A 22,138-nucleotide genomic window follows, 5' to 3' on the forward strand; every position below is an offset into this window, starting at 1 on the left:
TTCTTGGGGAAAACAAGGTCTCCACAAAAACCTGGCTCTGAGAAAGGCCCTGGCGGAATATTTTGAATTTCTAATGTCTCTGATTAGCTTGAGTCTGAGAGCTGAGAGAGAAAACATCACCCTTGGAAAATGCTTTCACTATTTTGTCCTTGTTTCCTGCTGCCTTTTGACACCTGCTTTCCTGCAGGCTCAGACTTCTGAGTTTTCCAGAATTTTCTTCCATTGTCTTTATCTCCTCAAAGAGTTATTTGGTTCTTCCAACCCCAGCAAAGGCGTTTTCCCATTATTCAGATTCCTACCCATCCATCTGTGGGATGATGGGGATAGACCAAAGATTGGATCTTCCACATCCAACAATTTAACTCCATGGCTGTTCCCAAAACACCACACATCCAGCCCACCACTGTTTCTCTTGGATTCAAGCAAATTTCTGTGGGTTAAGGACCCAACCATCTCACCCAGCCCAAAGTAAGTCCCTGCAGGGTTTTTGGCCAAACTGGAGGTTAAACTACAGTAACACAATGCCTGAGCCCTCAGAAGTCATGAAAATTATTCCAAATTAAGCCAAAAAATAAAAGGAAAAAATAACTTTATCAACAGCTCTAAAAAGAAATCCAGTGTCAAAATGAACTCCTGATGTTCTCCTGACATCCAGCATCAAGGGGGGGAAGGCAGGGAGAAGGAAAATCTGCTCAGCCTCGATATTTTCACTGCTGGTGCTCCCCAACAGCTCCGAGCTGTTGTGTTTCTGTGGAGAATTTGCTCTCCCTGAATAGCATCTCCCACTGCAATTCCAGATGCAGAAGGCAGGGCCAAGCCTGTTCCAGGAGATCATTTCTCATGTTCTTATCAATTTTCATACACAAACCCAAAGCAGCTGTTCCTTGTCCACCAGAAGAGGCAGCCAGAGAAAGCTCAGGACGCAGGGCATGCTCCTGGACACGACTCCAAACCATCAGGGAAAAAATACTGAACCTCCTCTGCCATCCTCCAAACCTCTCTGCAATCAGGGATTTCATCAACAGAGGTAAAACTGCCTCTGACTTTCAATCAGATGCTCACAGGCGCTTTTGAGAACCTTCTGTTCATCAAAAACCTGGAAAACTTCATCCACCCGAGGCCGTGCCCACATGAAAAGTTGAGATGTTCCAGACTAAAATGAGATAATTTAAATTTTTGGTGAATTTTGAGAGTGTAAGGACTAACTCAGGCTATATGGACCTCAGAAATCATTCACTTCTCCTCACAGAAGTCAGGACCAAAACCACTATGAATTTATGTTCTCCATAAGTTTTCCAGGATAAATGGGATGAATTTGGCCAGCTGGATCAAACCCTGAGACGGGCTCTGAGCAGCACCACGATATCTGGGCACTGAACACTGTGAGGAACAAGAGGAAAAACCCAAAACTAAAATACTTTTTAAATCACTTGTATCAATAAGAGCCTTTGCTGTCAGGTTATAGACAGAGAACACCCTTGTTGTCACTCAGCTGTTACAGAACTCCAACTAAGCACTGTTAATTATCTAATATCGAGCCACTTCTACTTCAAAGTAATTTTCCATCCTATTAGTTTTTATATCAGAAGTCATGCAGAACTGACTCTATTTATCTTTTGCTCTCTGGTATAAGTTAAAGTTTCTTAAAGCGCAGACCTGAATAAAATCTTAATATCCCTCTTAATTTGTCACCCATCTGAAAACTGAACTTGAAATAGTTTGCAGAATCTCTTCCACACAGGTCTTTTGTTTTAATTGAACTTTTCTTTTTCCCACAGGAAAGCTAATTTAGTATGACTTGCCACTATGAAAATTGAAATTCTTGGGCTAATTAATTTTTGTACCTGAAAGTGAATATGACCTTTTTTTCTCCCCAGTTTTTAATACCTCCCTCTAAAAACTTCAATCCTTGGCATGTAAAAACCAAAGGAGAGATAGAAAAGTTTTCAGGAATTAAAAAAACTTTACAGGATTTAGAAGGTTTAATAGGGATTACTTTGCAGGGTGATAGAAATTGTTCATCTCTACAAAGCCAGTAGCTGAAATATAAAATCTGGAGGCAATGGGAGCTTCCATTATAGAACTTAGGCATGGTGGGACAGGAACACGCGAAGTTTCCAACCTCATTTCCCTGAGTAAAAATCAGGAGACACGTTAAAAGTGATTTTCATAGGCAGAGATGAGATACACTGGTTGTATTGGTTGATAAATCCCTAAGAGCTAAAAGAAACAACTTTCCTGTACTTGCACCTCGAAGGGGTGAAGCTCATCCCAGGAGATGACTTCAAGCTCCAGGGCTGCTGTTGACACTGGGCTTCAACACCAAAATGATTTTATTGCATCAGGCTGGGCCTTAGATATTTTTCTGTTATTTTATTTCATCTACTGCTTTCTATATTAAGTATTTCCCCACCAAAATAACCCAAGTATTTTACACCAAACACTACAGATCCTCCTGATGCCCATCTCTGTAGCCCATTCCTGACTCTGGATTTTTCCCTGCTAATACAACAAAACCTCACTGACTTGTATTTGCCAACAGCAGAGTTAAGAGCAATTTCAACAAGCTGAAGTAATAAATTGAAGCCACTTACATCACCTGTACAAATGGTTCTGTGCAGTGTCCAGAACACAGAAGAGGTGACGTTTCTCATCCAGGTGGGACTGGAGCAGGGCTGGAGGGCATTCCCCACAAAATTCCCAGCAGGATTTACCTCCCCACTTGGCTTTCCCTAACAAACCAGCCAAAACCCTACCAAAGCCATCTAGGGCTGGGGTAAACCCCAGGGCAGAAGGCAATTGGAGGAAAGTCTGATGAGGAGCAGCTGAGGGTTTTTAGCCTGGGGTAAATGAGGCTCATTGGGGACTCTATTTTCTCCCAACAACAACTTTCCTTCAACTGTGTTTTTCAACATCTCTTGACAGGAGGGTTCTGTCAGCTGGGGTTCAGGCTCTGCTCGCAGGGGACAAGGGATAGGACGAGAGGAAATGGCCTTGAGTTGCACTAGAGGAGGTTTAGGTTCAATATTGGGAAGATTTCTCCTCCAAAAGGGCGACCAAACCTTGTCACAGCTGCCCAAGGCAGTGGGGGAGTCCCCACCCACGCAGGGACTTCAAAGCCACGTGGATGTGGCACTTGGGGACATGGGGCAGTGGTGGCCTTGGCAGTGCTGGAGAGTGGTTGGACTGGATGGGCTCAGAGGCTTTTCCAGGCTTTGTGATCCCAGGATTCTGTGTAAAGCACACAGCGTTTCCCCACGTCTCCAGCTGCGCCGTGTCCCTCACTGACGGATGCACCTCATAAGCTGCAGAACAGTTGTTTTCTTTCCCATGCACAGCCCTGGAAGCAGAAAACCACTGTTTTCTCTGTTCCCTTTCCTTTTTGCCCTTGTACATCTTTCCACACCACTGATGATGTGGCTGAAATCTTTCAAAGAATTAATCTGAGACTCCAGAGGAGACAAAGCAGCACCTGCTGAATGCATGACGGCAGCACTGGGCTGGGGATCAGCTCCTTTCCCTGCCTCTTATTCCTCGAGCCTTTCAAACCACCAAACCTTCATCCTTCAGGTGCTGAGAGTATTTGTGGAAACCCAGACTGTGAGACGGGCACATCCAACACCGCGTGGGTCAGACGCCGCAGTTATTTGTGTCCAATCTCACACAGATCTCCAAGGATAAAAGTTTAAGCCTCATATTTTCTGAGTCATCACCGGTTATTTGAACCTTTTGAACCTTCAGGGATGAGGGCTGATGTGAGTCAGGTGGGGTAGCTCTGTTCCACAGGGTGAGACGGAGAAATTCCTTGTGGACACATTGTCACTCCGGAGCAGACCCGGAAGGCGATGGGAACAAGGCGTGACAGCAACACCCTCCACAGGCTTAGTTCCCCTGGAAAAAGCTAAATTAAAGGAGGAGCAGGTGTCTGCTAAGTCTGGGCTTGCAGTTCCTTTGGGTACGTGGGGAAGTGTCAGCACTCCAGCTCTGTCTGGGAACACGGGCTTGAAAAGGAGCGCGATCCTCAGGACGTGCCCCAACCCCTCCAAGCACAGCCTGCCCTCCATCCCCGCCTTTGGGGGCCCCTTTGCACTGGCACAGAACCCAGAGAGACACCCCAAGCACCCCCACAAACCAGTGCTGATTCCCAGCGATGCAAACCACTCCCCAAACCCATTTTTTAAACCTTTTTCCCAGTCTGGGAGATGCGCTTTTCCATTGGAGCACATACCTGGCAAAGACGCCGAGCAGGATATTTTTGCAGCTCGGGATGTTTGAGGCAGCAGCAGATAAATATGACTTTTTCAACTCTAATCCTCATGCTATAAAATGAACATTTCACACATTCAGGCCTTAGGGAAAGAAATGCCACGTTTTATCTGAGTACCCTATAAAAGGAGCTGTACATGAAGCTCCTCATCATCTGCACACCCCAAGCAACCTTCATTGGTTCCCCTTCCACTTGAGCCATTCACCCATAAATTATCACCTTTCTCAATCATTTTTTCTGTAGCAGGAAACATCTTTCTGAATCCAAGTATGATGAACACAATACTGTATGAAATAATGAAGTTTATGCTTATTAAATTAATCCAAATTCACTCTTCATGGATGTCCAGGCTAAAAGAAAACTTTCAAGACATGACAGGAAATGCAGATAATTAATAAAAATGGTCAGGGAAGTTTTGGATTTATTTTTTTCTGTTAAGGAATGACCTCTCCAGCACCAGGGGAACCTCACAGGATCTGTGAGCTCACGCTGGAGCACATCCATAACAAAACCTGCAGCTGTTTTCCTGGATTCTGTTGCGAAAACAGACTTTTGGCAAAACATTATTATTTTGGAACTTTGCAAGGACATTTCACAATGCAGGTATTTTTACTTAAATGCAGGTAATTTTACTTAAATATTACAAAAAGGTGTCTTTGTCTTGGAGATTTAGTTTCCCAGAGACATCCATCAAGCACCACATCAGCTGTCAAACATAAATCAATTAACCTCTGCTGAGCAATTCTTTTTAATTACTCGAAAAGAAAAACCTTTAGAGGTAAACCTTTTTTAGGGTTTTTAATAAGACATTATTTTGCTGTTTATGTTGGTCTGGATCCTGGTGGTTTGTAAGTGTGGTTTTTTGCCCTTATAAATAACCAGTAATAAACAGACACCCATAATTCAGGGCCAGCCCAGGATCTGTCACTGCTCTGCCTGAGCAATATTTTAAAATGCACCAGAGTGATGCTTCTGTTCTTTTCCGACCTGCAAGGGGAAGAAGTGACACCTAAGGCTATGTCTACATTATTTATACCACTTTGATAGATTAAATCTTTACCACGAGGCTGAGCTTTTCAAACATGCCTGAAAATGTTTAAAGATTCCACAGGTGCTCTTCCCGAGTGCAAACAAAGGCTTCTCTTTGTAGTGCGAAAACAAAATTAAAATGGAACAAAACCCCTGGGAGCCGTGGGTGGTGCTTAGAACAAATCCTTGACTGGACATGTTGGATTTGTTTATTTTTAACTCAAATATTTTTGGAACTCAGCAGAGCAATACCTGTATAGATATGGGGTGGGTGGGATGCACCATGTCCCCGAGGGCCACATCCAGGCACCTCTTGAACACTTCCAGAGGTGCTGACTCCACCACCTCCCTGGGAATATTATTCCAGTGTCTGACCAAAGGGAATGTTTGTTTTTCCTGATATCTGATCTGAACCCGGCCTGGTGAAACTTAAGGCCCTTTTTACTTGTCCCTTCACCTGAGACAAGTGAAGAGGTTGACCCTCCTCCACCTTCCTGTCAGGGTTGTAGAGATCAGTGATGCTCCCCCTGAGCCTCTCCTTCTCCAGAAAACCACTGACACCGACTTGGTTCCTAATTCTTAAACTGTTTAATAATTTCCAAATTTGGAGGCAGGCAAGAATTAAAAGATTAAAACCTCTAAACCACATCTGAGTCTGCCATTAGGGTTAGAAGAGTCTGAAACGAATTCTGTGCTAATTGGCTCCCCAAAATATGACGGAATTAATGAGACAGTTTGGTCCTTGGCTTTGCAGCTGGAGAAAGATGTTGAGTTTCTTTAAGATCAGTAGCAGCTCAAGCAGAAGAAGATCTGAAAATATTCTTTATTTTGATCACCAGAAGCTAACGATGGCCACTGGATTTTCATTCCCTATGTCTCCATGAGAAGAACAAAAAGCCAGAATTTTGGGCCTCACTTCAGCCTAAAATTGCTTAAAAATGTGCCTTCTGAAATAGATGTCTTCCTTCTAATTCCCAAAGAGTTCACAATTGTATTTTTAGAAAGGCAATTTGGAATTTAACAAATACAGATACTTGAAAATGTCTCTGTGCTTTCCTACTTTCACAAAAAGACATTAAGGTCATATATTTTTTTCCGGAGTGGAGATGGCTTTGGGGTGGATGTAACCATGGCTACCCCACTCGGAATCAAACCAGACTGCTGAATTTGGAAGTCACTGAAATGTACAGAATGCACATGATTTGATCCACAATAATTGTGACTCAGATTTATGGAAAAACGGTTCTATTCCCAAATATTTTTGGTTGCTATTCCCAAATAGGGAAGAGGAGAGACCAAATTCATCCATGGGTCTCTTAGTCCATTTTGTAGCAGCCACTCCAATGTTGCTGTCACCCTCAACCCTAATTTTTGTTTGAATTGAGGTTCTCCTGACCTGTCCTACAGGAAACAGCCTCGAGCTGCACCAGGGGAGGTTCAGGTTGGACATCAGGAGGAATTTCTTCATGGAAAGGGCTGTCAAGTGTTGAGAATTTGGGAGTCCCCATCGCTGGAGGTGCCCAAGGAGAATCTGGAGGTGGCACTCAGTGCTCAGGGCTGGTGACAAGTTGGGGATTGGGCACAGCTTGGACATGATGACCCTCGAGGCCTTTTCCAACCTCTGTGATCCTGGGATTCACTTACCTGTTCCAAGTCCAAGATCTTTATTTAGTTAAGGGCCGGTTCTCCCTTCACCAGAGACACCCTGACCTCCAAGAATCAGGAATCAGCTTCCCTCCATTCAAAATAAATAAGTAGAAATGAGAAAATCAGACATCATCCCAATTATTTAGGCTAAAAAAGAAAGCTGCCCTACTCTGTGCTTTGTTCAGTCAGCCCTGCTCTCATTTCAGAAAGGTTTTACTACAGAAACCAGGGCTCTTCAAAATCTAAGCCTAATAGGGGTGAGTGACAGGTATATTCATTTCTGAGGAGTGATGACACAGTTTTAAATATTTAATGCACTGAAAAACATATGGAAAGAAAATAATATGAAGTTGGCTTTTGCACAATAACACCATATTTTCTGTCTCTTTCCATGTTGCAGCCACATTATAGAGAACTGCAAAAAAAGGAAAATGGCAGATTTCAAATCAGTTATCCTGGTGCTACCAGCTTTCAAAATATTAATTTTTTTCCCCCATTTTTTTTATTTTTATAGTGCAATCAATAAACAGAGCATGGCCATCAATCTCCATGCCACAGAGCAATATTTTATTTCCAAACTGATGGCTTCCCATGATGAATTACAGTCATTAGAAAGCATGACAGCCTCTTAGAGTGCCTTCAGCACACGTGCAAGTGTTGCTGACAGAAGAAAGCAGTTTGTTATTATTTTTATTATTATTATTATTATTATTATCTTCATTTGGGATCACAGAATCCCCAAATGGTCTGGGTTGAATGGACCTTAAAGCTCATCTCATTCCAGCCCCTGCCAAGGGCAGCGGTGACACCCATCCCTACCCACATAAAGATGCACTTATTACCCTGAGCATTGATCATTCTGGACAGCCCATCAGAGACGAATTTTACTTTTTCCCAAACATTTAAAATGACATTTCAAGGCTTTTTTTTTTTTTTTTTTTTTTTTCCTGAATAGGTATTTTGTCTTTGCAACTGTTGGATCTGCAACCTTCAAACGCAGTTTTGTGGTCATGTATTTGGATAGATGACCACTTACGTTACTGAAACACGAAAATCAATCAAAAATAAAATTACCTGAAGAATTTATCTGTTCTCCAGATACAGTAGAATGTCCACAAATACAGGAGCATGACTGCAAATGGAACTGGAACTCGGCATCTTAGCAAGACAAAGAATACTTTTAGTAAATAATTACACATGTAGTAGAACTGAGCTCAGTAACACTGAACTTAACAGGCTGCCAGAAGTCTGAGCTGAACTCAGTGGAAGTGAATCCATGTGCCAGGGAAGCAGAAGAGCTTTCCCAGCTTTTGAGACCTTTCTTCTCAATCCTTTCCTACATAAAAGCATCTTTTTCCTCCTGCACTTGGAGCAGCCAATGTAAAAGCGAGGCGTCTTCAGGTGGATCGCAGGACTGGGAATTAAAAGAGGTCCTTGCAATGCCTTTAATGTCACAAAAAACCACCCTGACAGGAGGCACAGGCAGAGGACAGACAGTGGAAATGGGGTCTGGGGCTGGAGAATTCATCCTCTGGAGAAGTGGGATCAGCAGGGGGGAGAGGTGAGGTGGGAGAGGGAGCAGAAAGGGATAAAAGCCCTGGGAACAAGCCTGGGAGAAAATTTAGGGAAGGCACAAGAAGTGGTGGAATGAGGGAAGAAAAGCTCCCCAGCCTCCCTTTTCATCCCGAGCCATCCAAAGCTGAGATTAGAGCTAAAAGCTTCCACTGACAAACATAATGGTCTTCAGATCCAAAATGTACCCAGACACCCTGCAGTGCTCCTGGATCTGGGAATAAATAACAGCTCCAAAGGAGCTGCAGGTGACAGCACTAAATGTGAGCATACAAAGCTTAGGTAGTGATTAACATAATTATCATTGTTTTCTGTGGCATGATCTGCAGAGGAACATGAACCTCAAAAAATTCCAGAAACTTCTGAAAGCAGGGAAAGAAGCTGAATTTTATAGGAGAAAAGGGGGGAAAAATAACCCAAGCCCACAAAGCAAATTTTTGGATTTGGAGAGGAATGAAATATAAATGATAAAGTTGCACTGAAAAAAAAAAAAAAAAAATGAGGAGGCCATAGCTAATTATCAGAATTCAAAGTAATATTTTTGTCACTGGCAGCTGGGAAGGGGTTGAGGATTGCAATTGAATGATGGATTCCAGGTGGGATATTCAGAAATAATCAAAGAGGAAATTCTGACAAATTAACAGGGTTTGAATTGTTTCTTTTGTAAAATCTTGCAGCAAACCTGAGCTTTGAAAATCTCCCCTACACTTTGCTAAAGTTTGTTAAATGCAGAAGAGCTGGTCTGGGGGAGAACTTCCCACTGGAAGAGCAAACAAGCAGCATGTCCAAAGGAGTGGAGAGCTAAGAACAACTTCTTATCCCCCCTGTGGCCCCACAAACCTTGCAGGACAGGGTTTGTTTGAGGCCTTTCCAGTGTCATTAATGAAATTTCAGTGTGTCATGTGTTAGTACTGGAACTGAGATAAACCTGGGACTGCCCCAGGCTGGGCTGGACGGGACTTGGAGCAACCTGGGACGGTGGGAGGTGTCCCTGCCCATGGCAGGGGTGGAATTAGGTGATCTTTAAGGTCCCTTCAACCCAAACCATTCCATGATTGGCTGAGTTTCTTCTGCCCCTACCAAGCTGACTTTGCTCCGTGCTTGTCCAAACCCCGCTGGATTCCCCCATTCCATCTGCTCTGACTGACACCAGGAAGCCCAGCCTAGGACAGGCTGCAGATCCCAGCACAGAGCTCTGCACTTTTCTATCTGGTTCAATAAGAAACTCCTTGGAAAGACAGGAATAACACAGCAGCTGTCAGTCATTGCAAATGCCTCGTCTCCTTCACTCCTTTCCATTTTCCAGCTGGATGCAATGACCCACTGGTCAGTCCCTACACCAAAATCCTCTCTGGGCTCCTCTAAATCAGCAACACCCAAACCTGAAGATTTCCACAGCCAGAAGAGCAGGTTCAGTCCCATCCAAGCCAGTATTAAGATCACTCCTGTTCCAGAACCTTCCTGCTTTTACACTGTGACGGATCTGAGCCTATTGCACTTTCTCTTTTTTTTTTTCATTCCACACAAGCTGCCATCTTGTGAGGAAGGAGGAATAAACATATGGATTCGAAATATGTTGGAATAATCACTTTCTGCACTGATACTTGTCTGTCTGTGTAGACATCAGAGAACACATAATAGTAGCTTTGTGCATGCTGTGTTATTTCACACCGCCTCCCATTTCACACGGAAAAGGCATTTGACTTTGTCTAATACAGCCTGGATTTCTCATGGATTTACCACCCTGAAGAATCCAAATGTCTAAAGCAGCCCTGTTTATCTCAGCAAAAATACTGGAAATTTAAAGTATGAAGTGGTAAAAGAGCATCAGTGACCAATGGCCAATGAAGACAAAGGTCACAGAATGTGCCTGAGGGCACACTTCACTATTTTTTCCAGGAAAAAGGGAAGAAAAAAGAATCTTGATAGAGTTGTTGATCACTTATGCACTTATAACTAATACTGCTCAGACTTAAAATTATATAAATTTAGAAACAGCACTGACATAACTTTATTAGAAGCCACAAATAATCCATAGAATAACCAAGCATGACATTTAAGGAACTCATTTAGCTTTTCTAAAGACCACATGGAGCCAATTGCACATGGAACAACAATGCAGGGATTTATATCCTAAAGTGATTTGGATATTCAGACAAGAATTTGAGGAGAGGGAGAGAAGTAAGTGAGGAGCAGAGACATTCCTCTGTCTGTTCTCCTGCATGATTAATAAGCAAATTACATCTCCTCTCTTCCTTCTCCAACATTTCTGAAGCGTATCTGGTCTTTTTGGGAATCTATCTTAGTATGCCAAGTAGCTGCCAAGACTTCCACACTCTCCATGCAGATGATTAAACTGGTCAAAATATTGTTGTGTGAAAAAGTGAGTAAGAGGATAATGAATCTCTGGATTTGGAGTCGTCTGTAAAACCTCAGAAGAAATCTGGCAGCGGGGAACACGCTCAGGATGAAACAGAGAAGGGAAGAGAGACAGGAGGTCTCAAAAACAAGTCCTGCATCAGAACTGCTCAGGGGTTTGTGCCTCTTTGCAGCTGAATTTATGCAATTGTCTTCCTATTTAATGTGTGCCCATTGGATAAACGTGGATATGAAGGAACACAACAATTTTCTCATGAAAATCTATCCCTGAAGAGGGGTGAACTGACCGGCTTCATCACCAAGAGCTTGAATTAATTTGTGCTGTGTTCCCTGGCTGGGAGGACAATGCCAGGAATTTCCATCACTGTTTTCCCAATGCCTCTGGTACGAGCATGGCACACCCACACCACTGCTCACCTCACCTTTTCTCACCTGAAAAATGGGAAATATCTGCTGGCATCACGAGGGCCTTGCTTTAATTAATTACATCTTCCCCAGCAGAGCGTTCAGCTGGCAGTGCTATTATTAATATCATTGAGGTACAGATCCTCCACACTAATGAGGATCCTGGAAAGATGTGCAACTCCACGGCTACACATGGAAAAGATAAAAGTTTGGGGTTGGACTTTGATCTGGGTGTGCTTCCATTAATTAGAGCAAAATATTTCACTACCTGAAGGGGGACAACAAAAGAGCTGGAGAGGGTTTTTTTGCAAAGGAATGGAACGACAGGACAAGTGGGAATGAATTCACAATGACAGGGGGGCAGGGCTTGGTGGGATTTTGGCAAAGAATTCTTCCCTGTGAGGGTGAGGAGACCCTGGCACAGGGTGCCCAGGGAAGCTGTGGCTGCCCCTGGATCCCTGGGCGTGTCCAAGGCCAGGTTCAAATGTGTCATGTTGGAAATAAAAGCAAAAAATTCACCTCTTTCCCTGCTGTGTTTGGAAGAGCTCAGGTGTGATGAGGAGGAGATGGGGGAGCTGGGAAAGGGGCTCAGGTTGGAGAAAAGGGGGATCAGGGGGAATTTCTGGCTCTGCACAACTCCCTGCCTGGAGGGGACAGGCGGGGGGGTCGGGCTCTGCTGGCAGGGAACAGGGACAGGAGGAGAGGGAACGGCCTCAGGCTGGGCCAGGGGAGATCAAGGCGGACACCAGAGAAATTCCTTCATGGAAAGGGCTGTCCATCCCTGGCACAGCTGCCCAGGGCAGGGCTGGAGCTCCCATCCCTGGAGGGATTAAACCACGTGGATGTGGCCCTTGGGGACACGGGGCAGTGGTGGCCTTGGCAGTGCTGGGAATGGTTGGACTGGATGGTCTGAGAGGGCTTTTCCAACCTCAACCATTCCATGATTCCCAGAGTGCTCCCCAGGGCTGCTCTGTCTTTACAGGGACTGAAACCCAGGAAAGCTCCCGGAGGTACCGGAAACACTTGTGATCTGTAAATACTCCCCTCAGAAACCCAGCTCCTCCAAACCTACATTTACAGCCTGATTTCCATGCTGACAGTTTCGCTCCATTTGTTGAATTGTAAACCATGGAAAGCTCAGCAATAAAACGTCTGCAATCTGGAGCAGTAATGGGAGGAATGTCTCATAAACAAGATAAGTTGTTTCTTGCCAATATTGTTACACTTCATAAATACGAACTCGAGTCTGTTTTGCGTCTCCTAGATCAGTAGCAGACTTTTATTTTAATTAAACACAACATATAAAATATTCATTTAAAAAACAAACATCATTGTTTTAAAGACATTGTGCTAAATTAAATTACAGCGCTTTTGCCATCGAGTTCTCGCACAAAAAGACAATTTGGAATTGAGTGGACTGAGATGGCACAAGTGTCCATCGAGCAACCGTAGCAAGAAGCTGGTAGCTGCCCTATGAATAAATAAACTATTTATATTTCCTGATAATATAAGTGCTTGCATGAACCCAGTCCAATTCCCAAAGACTTCTCGTTCCAGCTGGGGCTGTAATTAAGAAACTTTATCACCTGGCAATGAGGAAGATGCTGCCAGACCCATTTTCTGCAGCAGAACTCCTGAGTTTTCACTTCCCACAGACATAATTTATGGTCTCATTTCATTAAACTAATGCTGGGTATCTTTGACAGAGCCATTTTCAACAGTCTCCGCCCCAAAAGTACTTTAGTTTTGAAATTTACCCCTGCAGCTTTTTGAGGGTCTCGAGTACAACCACAACAGGTTAGCTCCAGCCTCATTCAATGCAAATGTTATTCCTGGTTTAGTAGCACAAATCCAGCTCCTGGATTTAGCTCGGAATCCAAACACATTTCTTCCGACACAAGCCTCAGTGATGACATAAATTACAGAAAGCAAGTTTTTAAACTGTCAGCAAGGAAGAATTTTGGGAATTGAGAAGAAATTAGCCAGAAACAGCTGAATACTGAATTTTCTATAGAACCAGAAGCCCCTAACCATGGCCTGGAAGGCGCCAGCCACACCTTTCCTTCATGTTCAACATGGAGAATTGTATCCCTCAGTGATAAATCTACCAAAGCAGGAATAGAGAAGGCAGAACTTTATTAAAAAACTCCATAGCTGAAAGCAAAACTCAGCTGCATCTCATCACCATTCTGTGCCTTTAAATAAAAGTTTAGAATAAATGAAACTGCTCAATTGTGGCTTCAAAGCCACTGTGTGCAAAACAGACCAGTAGCCAGAAGAAGACTGGCCAAAGCTCTATGTTGATTTAATTCCATCCTTAATCCAGGAGGAAAATGGAAGGAATAGGAAAAACAAGAAGCAGCATTAATGCCCTGCTAAAATTTCAGGCTTCTGTGGAATTTCAGCAGAGTAATAAATGGTAAATATGAAGTGACTCAAGTTTTGAGCTGTGCCTGTGTCTTGGATCACTAAAACACAAGATGTGTCTTAAATACTTATTCCTCAAGTTATTTCCCAGAAAATAAGTCCTCAATCAGAGTCAGCTTCAGGAAGATGAAGAAGAGATGCAATAAAATCTCTGTCCTGTCAGGTTCAACTACCTGGAGCAATCTTGGAGTCCTCCAACTCTGAGGCAAGAGAGGGAAACTCTTTTTTTTTCCCCCAAGAAACAAGAAGAAAGGATGGACAAGATGAATTTAAGGCTTGAAATGTGTAATTTTCACCAGAAAGAGAAATAAGAAAAAATAATAAGAAAAAAGCTCAAACCCTGGCCATCATCTTTACTGCAGGTCTGATGGCTGATAAGTCGCATTCGTGTTCCAGGGAATAAATACAAAAAAGGGCACAAAACACCCTTTTCTTCACCTGCTCATCTCCTGCAGGAGTCATCTCAGCTCATTTATTTTCAGTTTGCAATTTCTAAACTTTAATAAGTGGTTCTAATAAGCAAGATTGTAGTTTTTAAAAATTTTAAAAATACCCTGTCCAATTTTCTCTTATTTTCTGCAAATGAATTGTTTTTATTAAAAGTAGAGCTGTTTTTGGCAACAAGCTGGATGCTTTTAACTCCTATAAGAGACTTTCCCTAATCTCTTATTTTGGCAGGGCCCATACTTGCATTCCAAATTGCTTTTAGTACCTCTGCTGATTCATTACACACAGATAGGGTGAAAAAGTGAAGTCATTTTAGCAGCTTTTATAATATTACAGAATTTCTACATTAAATAGTTTTAAAAGACAAACCACACTGGGAATATTTTTATTCCCAGTCAATTTATATTTTTTTTAAAAAAATCAGCATAAGAATAAATTACAGGAATAAAAAAGTGGCACTGATCAGACCAAGTATTGTATGCAGTGGGGATGGAGAAATGGGATTATTTTTATTTCCAGATTGAGAAGGAATCTGTGAATTAGAATTCCTGCCTGATTTTTTTTTTTATTTTCTTTAATCCAAGTTTACCAAAATTTAAGTTCAAGCCTGGAACAAAAGCTCCAGACTCCTCAGGGGAGACCTGGGTAAGACAGGTGGGTATTAAGTGAACTAATTCAGTCCCTGCTTCCTGTAAGCCTGAGACACAACACTTGATGCTTTAATCACACAGCCATTTGTTTTTATAAAATGTAAAATTACTAAATTGGGCTGGTACTCCATCCATCACCAAACTGGGCAGTAATTGCTCTTCATATAGATTCTTAGTCTGGGCTGTTTCCTGATCAGTATTTCCCCCCTAATGAAAAACTTTTAATGCTTTCAGATTTTGAGACAACAGAGCAATAAAAGTTGTCAGTTGAGTCCCTCTCATAGCCCACGAGATGTGAAATCACCAGATGGATCCTCTCTGCTTACCCTAAAACCTGGGTGGGATTTATTCAGAATAAAGAGTGGCTCACAAAGGATGGCGACACATCAATTGCCGCTGCTCCTCAGCGGGCTCTAACCAAATTCAGCCTTCCCTCTCCTCCTTTTCCATGAATTCCAAGCTGGTGCTGGGGAGTGCTGATGGACAATGCTGCTGGCTGGGAGGCAGCTGGAATTCCAGGAGCAGGAGATCTGCACGTCTCCCAGGACCACACGTCCATCAGCAAGGCAATATTAAACTCCTCTTTGGCCAAGGAACACAGAATTCCAGGCTCAGTAGTCCCAGAAAGGGGCTAAAACGTCTCAGTGCTAACAGGCCTGTCCAGACCCCTTCCACTTCTGCACATTTTTATCATCCCACAGAGCTGTAGGGAGTCACCACCTTCTCTAATGAAAGTCTGAACAAAAGCTGGGCTTCTGAAGGATTTGGGTTGGCTTTGTACGGCCAAAATCCGTCTGTCCTCCTAAGCAAACACAATCCCCCAGTCCCTCACTCTCACGTCTCTCCTTTTCCAGGCTGAGCAGGGAAGTCTGATCCTCCCTTGGATATCGTATTCCTTACAAACCGTAAATACTGTGTGAAAGAAGTGATTCACTGGAGGGATTCCATTCCAGAGTAAACCCAGAGGAATATTACTGGTGTTGCCCAATAAATTCATATGCAAATCACTGCTATGTTAATTCACACCTTCGGCACAGCAAAGGTTTGCCCAGGCTGAGATCCCTGAGGAGTGCCACAGAATCACGGAATTATGGAATCACTGAGGTTGGAAAAGGCCTTGAAGATCATTAAGTGCAAGCATCAACTGATGCCACCATGCCCAATGAACACTGTGCCAGTGTTTAACCACTCCTTCTGTGGAGAAATTGTCCCCAGGATCCAACCTGAACCTCCCCTGGAGCAGCCTGAGGCTGTTTCCTCTCCTGTCCTTTGTTCCCTGGGAGAAGAAAGGCAGGAACCTGCAGCAAGTGCTGATAGAACCCAGGGAGATATTCCAGCCTTCACTGTGCTACCAAGCCTGCAATTTCCCCTCCTCACTGCAGCAGCCTGGTGCTGAGAAAACTGAATTGGAATAAATCACTCCTTTTTTTCCTGATTGTTATTTATCTGGAGTGGCTGGGAACTGTGTTTTTGCTGATCCGAATGAATTGCTGTTCTAAATAACAACTAAATTAACTTTGGTGTTTCCATTAGCATAGTGAGAGCCTCGAGCTGGTTATTTTATAATCACTCAAATTGCATTTTTATTCAACAGCTTTATCATAACATTTTCCTAAACTGGAACTTGCACAGCATTTAACAAACTCAGAGAAGTTACCAATATCGATATCAGTGGTAGAACACAAGCAGTACATGGAAATCTAACAATCACTGAGGTTGGGAAAGGTCTCCAAGGTCATGTCCAACCTTCAACTGGATACCACCTTGTCAACTAAACCATAGCACAAAATTCCACCCGTTTTTTGAGTCTTAACTCATTTTTGGAACACTTAAATTTTATCCCATATTTTTGGAAAAACTTCTGCCCAGCCCCAAAGTTATCAGCAGGATGTGCTGGTAAATCATGGCTGTGAGAATTGAGGATGTGTTCACCAAGGAATGTCTAAAGCATCCACAGGGAACGGAGAGTGCTGGGAATTCCTCATGGAATGTTTGGGCAGGAGTGTGAGCACGGCCACACCTCCTGGGCAGGAGTGGGAATATGGAATGGCTTTTTATTATCACACCGCTCAGGCAAACAGACCTTTAGAAAAATACATACCCGAGCATTCTGCCAATTTAAACACCTTCTCACACGTTAACTGCTATTGAAAATGCTTCAGCAAATCCCCAGGTATCCTTAATTTTCCCAGATGTGTACAATATTCCTCAACTATGCACGATCCCAATAAACAGCCACACTCCTGGTGCAAATACACGGAAACCTCTCACAGAGTTCAGATGGGATCCCTGGAGCTGGTAATTCCCAGCATCATGAAATCAAGGAACAACCCTGATATTTTTCAGCTGGACCAAAGTCCAGCTCAGCACCATTTCCCAAAGTTAACGAAATTTACTTCCATCAGTTCTAAATATACGTGGAGCTAAATATAGTAAACCTCAAGTTGAAAAATCACGGCTAAAGCAACATACACTGAGTCTCAGTCTGTGCACCAGCTGTGGGTAAAAATGTGCTGAAAAGTAGAACATTTCGTCTCTTTTCATTTATCAAACATTCAGTTGCAAACACACAGTCATCTGTTTAAGAAGAGCTGAGAATCTGTTAAAATTATTCATTTGATGGTCTTCTGAATTTAAATCACCATTTTCTCTGGAATTCGAATTCTCAGGTAACTTTTTCTGGATAAATGCTTTCAATCAAAAAAAAAAAAAAAAAACTTTGGTTACTGCAGGTCTTTTTTTAACTGTACTTTTACATTTTAGCAACATTTTTTTCATTTATTTGTTAATACCAGCAATGACACTTTCCTAGACAGTTGTAAAACACGTACTTACATCAGGGTACAGATTAATGAACCAACCTAGCTGCTGGGATAAATTCAGACATCAATTTATTTCTTTTCTCCTGTGTTATCACAGATAAGGGGATTGCTAATACCATGCCAAATTTGACATTTCCATCTCTTCCAAGGAAGGATTTTGTTGTTTTTTATAATTCACCAAGTGTTTTTTATAATTCACCCTGCATGAATCTGTGTGAGAAGGAATGAGGACCCAGGTGGAGTCCAGATGAAAGATTTTGGGCAGACTTGGGATTTTATCATTTTTTTCCTTTTAAAACCTGCAAGGGTAGCAAAGGATGGTTGGAACTGGGGACTTTCTGTGAGCCAAATCAAACTTTCACTCTCTAGAAGGCTTGTCTGGAGCTGAACTAATTCTGTGCAGTCTCTCTAAAGCCAAGACTAAGAGAGGTTTTACTTTTTCCTCTCACACAATCCCATTCCTTCAGTGGCTGACTCCTGAAGAGTCCCACTTCTAATCCTCCTCATGATCCCTCTTTTCTTTCTTCCTTGCACATTCCCTTAACATTTTTCTCCCCTCTCCCTTCCCTCAGTAGTACAAACCTGTAGTTGTTCTCTGTCATCTTAAAAATGTCTGAAGCTACCACTGATGCTCCCCCCATTGCCCTTCCTCTTCTTCTATCATTTTCCCCCTTTTTGCTATTTTTTTTGCTATTTTTTTTTCTCATTTTATCTTCTTCTCCCTCCTTTTTTTTCAGATTTCTCTGGTGCTGTTTTGCCATCTCTCTCTGACATCCCTTTCCTCTCTCTTCCAGATTCCCTCCGTCCTCTCCTCTCCCTTGGAATTCCTTCAGCTCTTCCAAAGAACCTTCCAAGGACAGGCCCACAGCAAATCTTAAACTCAGAACCACAAATCCATCCTTTTTTAAACCACAAATCACCTAATTTCCTTGCCAGGTCTTCTTTATTTTTTTTTATTTTTTTTTTCCCCTGACCTAAACTCCCGAGGCTCCATCTCTTATTTTTCCCCCCCTCTCTCTGCTCCCAGCAGGGGAGGATGTGCCTTCCAGACACCCCTACATCGCATTTTTCATCAGCAGCTTTGACGTCTCTTTACATTTGAGGACACCCTCCCACTCAGCTGCCTCCTCATCCTCTGTCAGATGCTTCCCAAAAAGCCACGGCGTTCCTGGTGACAGGAAAAGAGTTCATCAAAGTGCTGGCACCCAAGTGCTCTGCGAGTGAACCTCCTACGCCCCGGGATAAAAATAAACAACAACAGGCAGAAATATGGCTGGGGAACCATATGCTTGGGGATTTTTGGCTATCACCAAAAGAAGGGGAATCGCTGGGCCCTTGAGAATCAAGCCACCCATGAAGCAAAAAATCATTATCATCCATCCCTCAGATAAGTTTGAAGCCCAGACAGTCTGATGAAGTGCACTGGCTCGTGTTTGTTAATTCTTAGAGAACTATTTCTGATTGTTAAATTGTCTGTTAGGTTGTTTTTCCTCCCCGCAGCTGGAGGTGTTTAAAGGAAAAGTGGTGTGCATTTTTTCCACAATATGGAGAATTCCTATCCCTATATTAGATTTTATTCTTAGAAGCTTGAGAAGAAATTTGAGTTCCACTGCAATGCTTCCACTAATTGCCTTGAATAATTCAAATTTTTACCACTCTCAGGGGCACAACTGGAGCCAGACTGTTCTAAGCCATATTTGTTACTCTGGAGCCAACAAAATAAGTCCGTTTTATGTTGTAGAGCACGCTGAGCTTAAGTTACATTATTTTGTTTGCTTCAAATTTAGACAAGCGAAAAATAAAAAAAAAATTTAAAAAAAAAATCACAGTAGATCAACTTTGCCAAAGGAACCCACCAAGAAACCCAGGACAAGCCCAGTTTTACTTTGGAAGCAGCAGGAACGTGTCAAAAATTGCAGCATAACACTGAAAATTGTCCTTTGTCAAAGAAAATTAGCAAAGGCCTGAACTGTGGGATCTCTCTATTTTTGGCTCAAGAGAGAAATTCTGAAGCTGCTGATGATTTGAAATGGGTCCTGAAGAGAAGGAAGGAAGGAAATTAGATTTTTTTTTAACTTACAAAATTGTCTTGCCTGTGTAATAACACTGAGCATGACTGTCACTCCGAAGACATATTAGCTCATTTAGGTAATTAGTGTGAGCAGCATGTTTCCCTGCTTATTCCATTCAATTATAGGGTGCTCACTTTGTCATTACTGGAGTATCTTAATGTGACTTGTAATTAGTGTAATTACAATCCAATGTTAATTATATCTGCCACTTAGACATAATTTTATATAGTAATGGTCTTATTCTCAATAACCTTATTATGTTGTTTATTCAAACAGGAATTTAGCCTTCTTTCATGCGTCAAATATGGAGATTACAAAAAGTACTGCCTGTCATTTTTGTAGTTATGACTCGGGGAGCTTCGCCTTGCAAAATCATATTTGGGGCAATCAATGAATGGAGCAAACCAAATTATGGGGCCTGATTATTAGAGACATGCTGAACTCACAGAAATGATGTGCACAGGAGGCACATTAAGCCATCCTGTGGCTGCTGAGAGCCGCAGAGAGAGGTCAGGGGCTGTAAATTAACCAGGGAACAAGAGATGGGATACAGAAAGTCTGGTGGTAGTGGTGCACTCATTAGCAGGGTAATAAACTAGCAGGAGTAGAAGTGCCAAAAAAAAAAAAAAAAAAGATTCTCAGTGTTAGTGACACCTTTTTGTACAGGGATTACACACCTGATGAGCAGCTTTAATTTTTCCTTTTAATTCCCTTTCTCTGATCAACAGCGTTTTTGGGGGTACAGCCACACTCTGGGCTTAGTCACCAGGAGAGAAGCTTTGAAGAGTCTTTCCTGATTCCTGAGCTCTGCTTCCCACTGTGGGAATGGATTTCTGCATCTTTTCCTATGAGGAAATGCTGGGAGAGCTGGGAATGTTCCCCTGGAGAAGGGAAGGATGCAGGGAGAGCTGGGAATGTTCCCCTGGAGAAGGGAAGGATGCAGGGAGAGCTGGGAATGTTCCCCTGGAGAAGGGAAGGATCCAGGGAGAGCTCCGAGCCCCTTGCAGGGCCTGAAGGGGCTCCAGGAGAGCTGGAGAGGGACTGGGGACAAGGGATGGAGGAACAGGAGCCAGGGAATGGCTTCCCACTGGAAAAAGGGAGATTTGGGTGGGATTTTGGGAAGGAATTCCTGGCTGTGAGGGTGGAGAGGGGCTGGTACAGGGTGCCCAGAGCAGCTGTGGCTGCCCGTGAATTCCTGAAGCATCCAAGGCTGGGCTGGATGGGGCTTAGAGCAGCCTGGGATGGTGGAAGGTGTCCCTGCTCATGGGACATCCCAAACCATTCTGGAATTTTATGAAGAAAACTGAAAGACATATCCCAGGAATATCCTTGGTGCCCTGGCACTGGGTGTTCTCCCGCAGCACCAGGTAGATATTCCAGTCTGGAATAAAAATCCACCAAATGCTCTCAGCACCTCCTTGCTCTGCCCCACCACTGGCCATAAACCCATGAGCTCCTTCCACAGCAAAGACAGATTCCTTTTGTAAAATAACTTCTTTTGGGAATTAACCCCAGCCTGGAATAAACTCCCTCTGGAAGCAAAGCGCTCTCCAGGCCAAATCCCACTCTGCCCCACACTGCCTTACGTGCCACCTCCAACGGCCACAGAGAAACAGATTTGGATTAAAAAGCCCCAAAAGAGCCAGCCAAAACAAGGCACATATTTGTGCCTCCAGAGAGGCCCAAAAGGACGAGTCACACATGACAAACATCAGTCATGTTTTAATGCACAACGCTGGAGAGCGTGGCATAAGAGCCACAGGAGTGGAGAAGGGAATTTGGCAGCTCTCTGGGAGATGGAAACCAAGATTCCCCCTAATCCACGTCTTTTACTGAGTCTGAAAAGGGTTTCAAGCTTTGAGCTCTCTCTTTGGAGGCAAATGAATCATCCAGATTTCCATGGCTCAGGGTGATGTCCCAAGACAGCTGCCAGCTCTCTTTGAGCTCAGGAAAATCAAGAAGTTTCAAAATGAAAGCAGAGAGGCAGTGAAAATAGAAGTAAATCGGGGTATGTGCACCAGGGAATGATGCTTAACCCAGCTGGAGCACCAGGAGACATTCTCCAGTCCTGAAGGGAGGCTTTGGGAGCAAACCCCATGGGGAGCTGAGCCTCCTCCTCTGGATGATCTTTAAGGTCCCTCCCATCCCCAACCACTCTGTAATTCCATGATTTTATGAACTATTTGATCACTCTCACATGCAAGGCTTTTCCTTAGTCCCTTTATGTTTCTTCCACATAAAATAGGATTATTTTTACCACTAAATCTGGCATTTGGTGGCTATGAAACCTTCTTGGATTCTCCTTCTTTAAAACTATCAGGGACCCTAGAATTGTCATTTTTAATGGCCCAAAGGAAAAGTAAAAATACTTTTTGTTGTTTTAGAGGGCATACACAGAACACATCTGGATTAACACAGGTC

General features: G+C 43.1%; 1 long non-coding RNA gene across 1 annotated transcript in view; it reads right to left on the reverse strand.

Annotated features, from left to right (window-relative positions):
• Positions 1 to 569: 569 nt before the first annotated feature.
• Positions 570 to 22,138, reverse strand: part of LOC111931822 (uncharacterized) — a 28,150-nt gene continuing 6,581 nt past the window's right edge. Inside the window, exons 2-6 of the long non-coding RNA XR_015289347.1 lie at positions 8,018 to 8,101; positions 6,941 to 7,031; positions 4,487 to 4,551; positions 4,229 to 4,319; positions 570 to 3,901 (exon numbers count right to left, since the gene is read on the reverse strand). This is a non-coding gene — a long non-coding RNA (uncharacterized LOC111931822). The remainder of the gene's footprint in view (positions 3,902 to 4,228; positions 4,320 to 4,486; positions 4,552 to 6,940; positions 7,032 to 8,017; positions 8,102 to 22,138) is intronic.

Source organism: Cyanistes caeruleus, chromosome 7 (genome assembly GCF_971803275.1).
Source record: "Cyanistes caeruleus chromosome 7, bCyaCae1.hap1.1, whole genome shotgun sequence".
Lineage (NCBI taxonomy): Eukaryota > Metazoa > Chordata > Aves > Passeriformes > Paridae > Cyanistes > Cyanistes caeruleus.